At 43.5% G+C, this 10,487-nt stretch overlaps 1 pseudogene; it reads left to right on the top strand.

The window, feature by feature from the left end:
* Nucleotides 1–1,628: 1,628 nt before the first annotated feature.
* LOC102419756 lies at nt 1,629–2,655 on the top strand (annotated as a pseudogene).
* The last annotated feature ends 7,832 nt before the right edge of the window (nt 2,656–10,487 follow it).

Here is a 10,487-nt window from a genome sequence, read left to right as displayed (position 1 = left end):
AAGATGGATAAGTAATTATAATGATCAACTAGCATTGATAACAAATGTTTAAGTATTTTATATTTATAATTTAATGTTATTTCTTACAGCAATCCTATTGGATCAGTTTAATTAATATACCCCTGTTACAGATGAGCGAGCTAACCAAGTGTTTGTAATAGCTACCTTTGTTCTTTTCCCATTTGATTTTCCCCAAAGTATATAACTCTTTTTGATGCAAAAATAATTTTTAATAATATAGTGAATCTAAAGTTTAGGTAGTATTACAAAATGGAAATGATCCGCTCTATACATAGGAACCTAGCATGTCACACAAAGGAACAACTATTTTTGACAAAGTAATACTTCTGTTTTGACCTGAGTTGCCTTCAGGGACTGATTTAGGAGAAATGCAGTCCGCCTATCAGGAAGAACTGACTTGGAAAGATCTTAAGCTGCATAAGAAAGCCAACCTAAGGTTTTAGGCCTTGTTTGGCCTTAAATTTTTCAACTGTTCATTGGAGGGTTGGTTCTGATGAGAAATCAACCCTTCACAAATGTTTCTGATTAGAGACATATTTAAGAAGTACCATCCACTACAAACCGAAACAGTAAAGTGCAAAGTCAATCTCAGATGTTTCTCTCGGATTGTGTATCACTGATAGAAAATAACCTCTCAAAAAGTAAAGTAAGTACAGAGTATTTGTGAAAGTTAGTTATTGCTTAATCATTGGTGCATTGTAAAATACTATCATCTTCAGGATCAGTGATGCTGTATGATTTTGTTGCATTTAACAAAAGCATATTTTTCAAAATGTGTAGCCTACCAAGACCAAATATTTATATATGAGTTTTATTTGAGGGGATTTCAGACAATCCACACATTTGAGTGAGCACTTATCTCTAAGGAAGACAGATGTCATAAAACAAAAAAAGAAAAAATGAACACCCTTAAAGATATTTGCCATGTAAAAATGCTATCTGATTATTAACAGTTTTTAAAAAATACATTTTATTGATTTTTTTACAGAGAGGAAGGGAGAGGGATAGAGAGTTAGAAACATCAATGAGAGAGAAACATTGATCAGCTGCCTCCTGCACACCCCCAGCTAGGGATGTGCCCGCAACCAAGGTACATGCCCTTGACCGGAATTAAACAGGGGACCCTTCAGTCCCCAAGCTGACACTCTTTCCACTAAGCCAAACCGGTTAGGGCTGATTATTAACAGTTTATGTTATGTTAGAATAGAGTTAATTTGGTTTTAGCTCTTCTAGACTATATTCCAAATTAAGGAAATTTCTTACACTGCATTTGGATGAGATAAAGTACTTTCAACTGCTTCTTAGTGTCTTTCAAATATAATGATGTTTGTCGTATAAAAGAATATTTCTCATTCCATATTTTTCCTTTAAAAGTAGAAGGCTGATATTTTGTTCTGTTTATGGATTTGTTATCTCAAAATGTCCATTCTTCTCTAATATTGTTTGACCCAGTGACTCTAAAGGGTATATAAAAAGAGATCAATAGGCCCAGATAAAGAGTTCTAAAAAGAGTTAACAACTCAGACATGTTGCTGAAGGTAATGAGTGAGGAGGTTATATGGTCCTCAAGTGTAACTATTTGTGAATTGCTTGAGTCCAAAATATGGATGCTTCTACACTTGTCTCATTTATTTAGCACTCTCTTCTTTTTTAAAATGTATCCTCTCTGCATAGAACCACAGAATCAAACAGGTGGCTCAGAATTCTTCCTCCTGGGACTCTCAGATGATCCAGAAGTGCAGCGTCTTCTGTTTGGGCTGTTCCTGTCCATGTACCTGCTGACCATGCTCGGGAACCTACTCATGATCCTGGCTGTCATCTCTGACTCCCACCTCCACACACCGATGTACTTCTTCCTTTCCAATTTGTTCTTGGCTGACATCAGTTTCAGCACCACAACAGTTCCCAAGATGCTGCTGAACCTCCAGACACACAGCAAATCCATCACCTATGCAGGCTGCCTAACTCAGGTTACCTTTTTTTTTACTTTTTGCATGTTTGGAAAGTCTACTCCTGGCTGCGGTGGCCTATGACCGGTTGTTGGCCATTTGTCAGCCCCTACACTACCTGATCATCATGAGCCCCTGCCTCTGTGGCTTGTTGGTCCTTTTGTCATATTTCTTCAGCCTTTTGGACTCCCAGCTGCACTACTTGATGGTGTCACAACTTAGCTTCTGTGCAGATGTGGAAATCCCTCATTTCTTTTGTGACCCTTCTCAACTCTTCAACCTTGCCTGTTCTGACACCTCCACCAATGACATATTGATCTACTTTATTGGAGCCATCTTTAGTGGTGTCCCACTCTCAGGGATCCTTTTCTCTTACTATAGAATAGTGTCCTCCATTCTGAGAATCCCATCAGCAGGTTCAAAATATAAAGCCTTCTCCACCTGCGGCTCTCACTTGTCAGTTGTTTGCTTATTTTATGGAACAGGCCTTGGTGTGTACCTCAGTTCCGCCGTGTCATCTTCCCCAAGGAAGGATGCGGTGGCCTCAGTGATGTACACTGTGGTCACCCCCATGCTGAACCCCTTCATCTACAGCCTGAGGAACAGAGACATCAAGAGGGCCCTATGGAGGATGATCAGAAGAATAGTCTGATCTATACACCTGTGCTATCATTTTTGGTTCATAGACTGGAAAAAGCAGTAAAATCAAACATGTGCAACAAGAAATTCTGACTCTGCAGTCACACAATGCATAGGTACCTATATGGCTCTCTGCTTTCTGTTTACAACATTTACCTTCTTAGCACAGCTGCAATGGAATTGGGAGATGGTTTTGGACTCCCTACTTAAATCATAGCCCCTGCAGGATTATATGCCCTTCTCACTTTCCTTATGCATTACCCAGGACTCTTGATCATGAGCAGTCTTGTTTCTATTATTAAAAAAATCATAGCTCTCTCTTTCTTGTTATTTATTCTTTCTATAGTTTCTTCATGATTCTTCTCTATTTATCCATGTTTTTGCTCATTCATGATCTCCTTTGTATTCATGAGAATAATCAGGACTTTCCTAGGAAACTGGATGTATAATTCATAATTTTCCTGATAGTTTCCCTCCATTCTATCTAACATCTTCATCAATTACGTAGCCCAACATGAAAGGACAAATACAGTATAATTCCACTTATATGAGGCACCTAAAGTAATCAGATTCATAGAGACATGAAGTAGAATTTTGGTTGCCAGAGAATAGGGAGTTAGTATTTATTTGGGAAATAAAGAGTTTTATTTTGCAAGATAAAAAGAGTTCCTGAGATGAATGTTGGTGATGGTTTCACAGCAATGTGAATGTACTTAATACTATTGAACGCAACACTTAAAATGTTTAAGATGGTAAATTTTATGTTAGGTGATTTCACCACAATGCAAACAAAAGATATCCTTTTAATTATAAGGGACATGTTGTTCCAACTGTTGGGTGTGTCACTTAGCCCTCAGCATCAGCCCCCATAGGGATCTGCCTCAGCTGCAGAGAGCCACGGTAACCAAGGTCATGCCTCCTTCTGAAGCATCTCACATGCCATGACATTTGGCATCTGGTCACCAATATCAGCCAACTCTAAAGGATCATCCTCAACCCAGACCTTCCTGGTGATTTTAGGAGGCCTTTGATGGGCTTCAACTTGGCTTGACTTCTTCCACTGCCCTTCCTTGTTACAAAGAGTTTGCATAACCACAGAGTGTGAGGGAACAGTCCCTGGAAGACTGTTTTGACTTAAGACACCAGCCACAAGTTCAGAAGCCCCCAAGGCCACCCCCACTTCATACCGGTAAGCCACAAAATCAGGGTCTCCCTCACATTCAATTATTTGCTCAAGTGACTCAGAATGAGGGCATTTCCTCAGGTTGAAGAATTCACCAGCATGAGCCACAGAACATAGGATAGTGCTATACAGATGGTTACAGTTTGATTACAGCAATGGAATACAAATTAGGACTAGTGAAAGGAAGATACACATAGGGAATATCCGAAGCATCCTATATCTGAAGCTTCTTGTCCTCTCCTCATGAAGTTTTGGTCCATTACCTCCTCCTGGTCACAATGTGACAAATTGCTCAGAGTATTGCCACCAGGTAGCACCCCTGCGCTTCTGTGTCTAGAGTTTTTATTGAGGCGTTTTTACATAGATGTGATAAATTGAATTATTGCCCATTTGGTCTCCCTCCCACACAATTTCCAGCTTTCCTCCCCACAGGTTGGCTGACATCATTTGGCCTAAAGCCCCACCCCTTGATTTACCTGCTTAGTCTTTTTGGCATGACCAATCCTCATCTTGAATCACCTCATTAGCATAAAATATAAGGTAAGGTTGATCGGGCCCACCACAAATAACCCATCAATCCTATCACTAGAGAAATTTAAAGGGCTTAATGGTTACCCCCAGGCCTGGGATTAAGGTCATGTCTCTCTGTAAGTGAGGCCAAATTCATGACGACACCTCTGCTGGGCCACAGGTGTTGATTCCAGGTGCACTTCCTGCTAAACATCCTGCATGCTAATTGCTGTCTCAGAGTCTGCTTGGCAAGGAAGGCAACTTGGGATATCTTCTTACTAATAAAAGTATTTTGGGGAGATTTTAAAGACAATTCCAAGCTAGTTTTTAAATAGTCAGCAAAGTTCTACAAATTACAAACCCAGTGTTGGATTCAGTAATGGGAAAATTCAAGGAGAGGAGATGAAGTATTGAAATTTGGGGCAGTAGGGAGTTCCCCATAGAAAATCTTCATGGATATAGAATCATACTTTAAAAATATGTATTCAGAGGAGAAACCAAGATGGCGGCATAGGTAAACACCGGAAATTGCTGCCTCACACAACCACTTCAAAAATACAACTAAAAGACAAAACGGACATCATCCAGAACCACAGGAAGGCTGGCTGAGTGGAAAGTCTACAACAAGAAGGAAAGAGAAAAGCACACTGAGACTCAGAGGAGGTGCGGAAGTAAAGTGCAGAGGTACGAAGGCACACGGGGAAAGAAAGGGCTGGCAACTGAGGACGCGGTTGTCTTTTTTAATCAGGAGGGAGACACAAGCTCCCGACTGCTCTGAACTTTAGTTCTGGGAGAGTCTCTGGGGACCCAGACTCATATGGGGAGAAACTGGGCTGTCTGACATCGAGTGGAACTAGAGGGCAGCTTTCTCTCAGAGGTGCTTGCAGCGATTACCATGGGACACTGAGACCCGAGGCCTCTTAGGGCAGGGCTGAGGATCAGCCATAGCTGCTTGCTCCACCCTGTTGATTCCCTGAGACCCCGCCCCACCCAAGCTGTGCACAGAGGCTTTTGCATATGAATGGCCTGGCCCTTGGTAATCTAAAATTACCTAACAAACTGCAGCTGGGTAAGAGAGACCCAGAACATCCAAAAGGAGGCCCAAGGCCCCACAGCAGCTTGCATTGCTTCACAGCTGGGCCTCATCTGGGCACCTCCAAACCCCAAACAATGGAAGAGGAATATGCAGAGCTCTCCGTAGCTGCTGCTGGGTAGCCTCAGGCAGAGACTAAATTAGCACCTCATTAGAGATCCAAGAGCCAGTGTACCCAGTGGTCAGAGTGGGACCATCCAGATTACAACTCCTCATATCCATAAGGGACACACTCAGGGGGCAGACTCAGTGAACACCAAAGCCCCACTGAAGCAAGTCTTGCCCCAGAAGGGTGTCTCCAGCACAGAAGTTCTCCCACTGCAGACACAGCTGATTCTCACAGCCAATTGGCCTGGAGGTCAATTCCTCCCACTGATACCAACAACAATCAAGGCTTAATTACAACAAGACTGTGCACAAAGCCCTCAAAGGGGTGCACCAAGAGTGTCCACCTCAGGTAATTGGGGAGGCTGAGCCACTGGGCCCTATAGGACACCTAGCACAAAAAGCCACTCTATCAACACAGGGAAGCATAAAAAATGCAGAGTCAAAGAAACAGGTTACAAATGACAGAAATGGAGGAAAGCAAACTACTGGATCTAGAGTTCCAAACCAAGGTTATAAGGTTTTTCAAGAATTTTAAGTGTACCAACATCCGAATTATGGAGGTGCCAGAAGAAGAGAGAGAGCAAGATATTGAAAACCTATTTGAAGAAATAATGACGGAAAACTTCCCCTACCTGGTGAAAGAAATAGACTTCCAAGTCCAGGAAACCCAGAGAACCCCAAACAAAAGGAATCCAAAGAGGACCACACCAAGACACATCATAATTAAAATGCCAAGAGCAAAAGACAAAGAGAGAATCTTAAAAGCAGCAAGAGAAAAGCAGTCAGTTACCTACAAGGGAGCACCCATACCACTGTCAGCTGACTTCTCAACAGAAACTATGCAGGCCAGAAGGGAGTGGCAAGAAATATTCAAAGTGATGAATACCAAGAACCTACAACCAAGATTACTTTACCCAGCAAAGCTATCATTCAGAATTGAAGGTCAGATAAAGAGCTTCACAGATAAGGAAAAGCTAAAGGAGTTCATCACCACCAAACCAGTATTATATGAAATGCTGAAGTGTATGTTGTTGGTATCAGTGGGAGGAATTGACCTCCAGGCCAATTGGCTGTGAGAATCAGCTGTGTCTGCAGTGGGAGAACTTCTGTGCTGGAGACACCCTTCTGGGGCAAGACTTGCTTCAGTGGGGCTTTGGTGCTCACTGAGTCTTCCCCCTGAGTGTGTCCCTTATGGATCTGAGGAGTTGTAATCTGGATGGTCCCACTCTGACCACTGGGTACACTGGCTCTTGGATCTCTAATGAGGTGCTAATTTAGTCTCTGCCTGAGGCTACCCAACAGGAGCTATGGAGAGATCTGCAAATTCCTCTTCTTTGTTTGGGTTTTGGAGGTGCCCAGATGAGGCCCAGCTGTGAAGCAATGCAAGCTGCTGTGGGGCCTTGGGCCTCCTTTTGGATGTTCTGGGTCTCTCTTACCCAGCTGCAGTTTGTTAGGTAATTTTAGATTGCCAAGGGCCGGGCCATTCATATGCAAAAGCCTCTGTGCACAGTTTGGGAGGGGCGGAGTCTCAGGGGATCAACAGGGCGGAGCAAGCAGCTATGGCTGCTTCTCAGTCCTACCCTAAGAGGCCTCGGGTCTCAGTGTCCCATGGTAATCGCTGCAAGCACCTCTGATAGAAAGCCGCCCTTGAGTTCCGACCGATGCCAGACAGTCCAGTTTCTTCCCGTATGAGTCTGGGTCCCCAGAGACTCACTGGAACTGAAGTTCAGAGCAGTCGGGAGCTTGAGACTCCCTCCCAACCGTGTCCTCAGTCCCCAGCCCTTTCCAAGTGCGCCTCCGTACCTCTGCACTTTACTTCCGCACCTCCTCTGAGTCTCAGTGTGCTTTTCTCTTTCCTTCTAGTTGTAGACTTTCCACTCAGCCAGCCTTCCTGTGGCTCTGGATGATGTCCATTTTTGTCTTTTAGTTGTATTTTTGTAGTTGTTTTGCGAGGCAGCAATTTCCGGTGTTTACCTATGCCGCCATCTTGCTTTCTCCTATTGGCTTTCTCGTAGTTCTTCAAGCAGACATCTTTGCAATCTGAGGACCATTAAAATTAATTTTCTATGTCTGTAATGTTCTTCCCCTTTCTTACTCAACTTTCCACTTAAATATCAGCACTTAAATATGTCTGACCATTCACCTAAATTCTCCTGATATTCTCTCCATCAAGTTAGTCTCTATTCCTCTTTGATTATCATTGCCCTCTGAGTGAACTAACAGATTTTGAGTGTTATGAAAGACCACCTTTCTACCAACTATTTTGTCTCAACTAGCTTGTTCCAAGTTAAATTGATGAAGTTCTCAAAAAAGTGAGCTTTGCTCCTCTTCCAGTGCAATGATTTTTGTGGATTGTGATATTATTGGCATAAACAAACAAGGCATTACTCATGTTTACTGCCAAAAAACCTTTGGTAGAAATTTGTTATACAGACATTTCTAGAAAAGCCATTGATTGTAGCAAAGAAAACTTGCATGAGAGATAGTCAAACACATAAGTAAGACTTTATTTAGGATTACTGAAATAGGGGTCAAGACTATTGTAATAAGGAAGAGAAATTGAACCCAACTCCACTGAAAGATAAGGCAGGAGGATTTTTAAAACTGAAATATCTAGAATAGGCAAATGCATAGAAACAGATTAATGCATAGATTAATGGCCTGTCAGGGTATGGGGCTTGGGGTAACAGCGAGTGACTTTTTAAATTTGTTAATTACAGATGGCATTCAGTATTATTTTTATGCTAGAGGCAAGTGCACAAATTCGTGCACCTTGAAAGGAACTGTGGGCTGCAAGGCTGCAGTGGGCACAGGGGCGGACCTTGGCCCATCCTCCGCGTCCCCGCCCAGCCCCTCCCACTGTGGCCTCTGGTCCCCCATCTGCTGGTAGGCCTGCTCTGCTGTCGCTGCTCCCACACGCTGATGGCGCCAGTCCCGCTCGCACCCGCTGACAGTGTGGAGCGATTGGGGCCAGCGTGAGCAGCGGGTGTGATTGGGGCCAGCGCCGTCAGTGTGTCGGAGCAGCAGCTGCTGCCCTGATCACCCCTCAGGAGCAGGGAGAGGTGGAGAAGCAATTGGGTCCAGCAGCTGCCGCTTGCACTGCTGATGGTGCCGCGCAATCGGGACCCGTGCTGGGTGCCAGCAGCGGGTGCTAGCGGCAGCTCCAGCACCAGCAGCGGGTGCGAGCAGGGCTGGCAGAAACTGCGGCGTGTGGGAGCAAAGAATTTTCAGTAACCACCAGAGGCTTGCCCCAATGACAGTGATTGGCACTTGCCTTGGTCTGGTGCCCCCACTCACCTGCTCCACCATCCCGCCATGGCCGATGCCCACCATGTTCCGCACTCTGCTGCCTGCTGCTGATGCCAGCCATTTTCTACGTGCGCCTCCTGATGGTCAGCATACGTCATAGTGACCAGTTGTTCGCTTGTTCCATTGTTAGGTCTATTTGCATATTAGGGTTTTATATATATACTAGAGGCCTGATGCACAAAATTTGTGCACAGGTGTGTGTGTGTGTGTGTGTGTGTGTGTGTGTCCCTCAGCCCAGCCTGCACCCTCTCTAATCTGGGATTCCTAAGGGATATCCAACTGCCCGTTTAGGCCCAATTCCAGTGGGATCAGGCCTAAACGGGCAATCGGACATCCCTCTCACAATCAAGAACTGCTGGCTCCCAACCACTCGCCTGCCTGCCAGCCTGATCACCCCCTAACCACTTCCCTGCCAGCCTGATTGATGCCTAACTGCTCCCTTGTTGGCCCAATTGCCCCTAACTGCCCTCCCCTGCAGGCCTGATCGCCCACAACTGCCCTCCCTTTCCGGCCATCTTGTGGTGGCCATCTTTGACCACACGGGGATGGCCATCTTATGTGTTGGAGTGATGGTCAACTTGCATATCACTCTTTTATTAGATAGGATAGATTAGTTTCAGGTGCATAGTGTAGTTTACATAATTTATAAAGTGATCCCCTCCATAATTTATCACATATAGTTATTACAATATTATTGACTATATTTTCTATGTTGTACATTATATCAACTATCATTAAAATATTTTAAAAACAGATAATGTACTTACTCGTGGTTTACCTTCACAGCATTTCATTTCGAAGTTAGAAGTTTGCAAAGAGCCAGATAGCGATGACCCTCCAAATCTATTGTAACAAATGAAGTACACAGAAAAGGTTCCTATTTTAAGAAAGAGAATTCAGCCATTAGTACCATCACAAAAACAAGCATTTTGGAGAATGGAAATATCCCTTAGGATTTGTTGGTCACAAGAAGTCACTGCAGGGAGAGCAATTGTGATAGAGGTGGAAAGACTCCAGATGAGTTGGTTGAAGGGAGAGTCAGCAGTATGGAAATTGAAGTAACAAGTATAGACCAACTCTCCAAAAGTTTGGAGCAATACTGAAAGGGGAGTGTGGTTCTAGGAGTGAGTTTCATTTTCATCGACAGAAATGGGAACATGGGTCATTCTCATAATATTGAACATGATACATTGCAGACATTGGAATATATAAGTGAATGAAAGGATAAGTGAATATGTACATTCCTTAAGAGTTAGAAAGAGATGGGATTCAAAGCTCCAGTGGCAGGTTGCGTTGGTGGTATAGTGGTGAGCATAGCTGCCTTCCAAAGCTCCAGTGGGGGTATTAAGAGGCAGTCATTAATAAAATAATTATTTGTATACTTATTATACAGCGGTTGTCAATTAAGAACATCCAAACCTGTAGAGAATTTTTATAAGAGTTTATCTGAGAGAAACTGACAACAATTGCTGGGAAATAAGATCTCAAAAATGCTTTAGGAAATTGAGTTTTGCAGTTCCTTTTATATACTTGGAATCAAGCAGGGAATGTAAGGAAGATTTTATAAAGGTAGGGGAAAGCAAGGCAGGAATTCTTTATACAGTGGGGCCTTGACTTACGAGTGTCCCAACTAACAAGTTTTACGAGATACGAGCGTCTCTTGGCCGATTTTTTG

Source organism: Myotis lucifugus, unplaced genomic scaffold, assembly GCF_000147115.1.
Source record: "Myotis lucifugus unplaced genomic scaffold, Myoluc2.0 scaffold_414, whole genome shotgun sequence".
Taxonomy (NCBI): Eukaryota; Metazoa; Chordata; class Mammalia; order Chiroptera; family Vespertilionidae; genus Myotis; species Myotis lucifugus.
The sequence above is the reverse complement of the archived record's forward strand: the minus strand, read 5'-3'. Positions and strand labels throughout refer to the sequence as shown.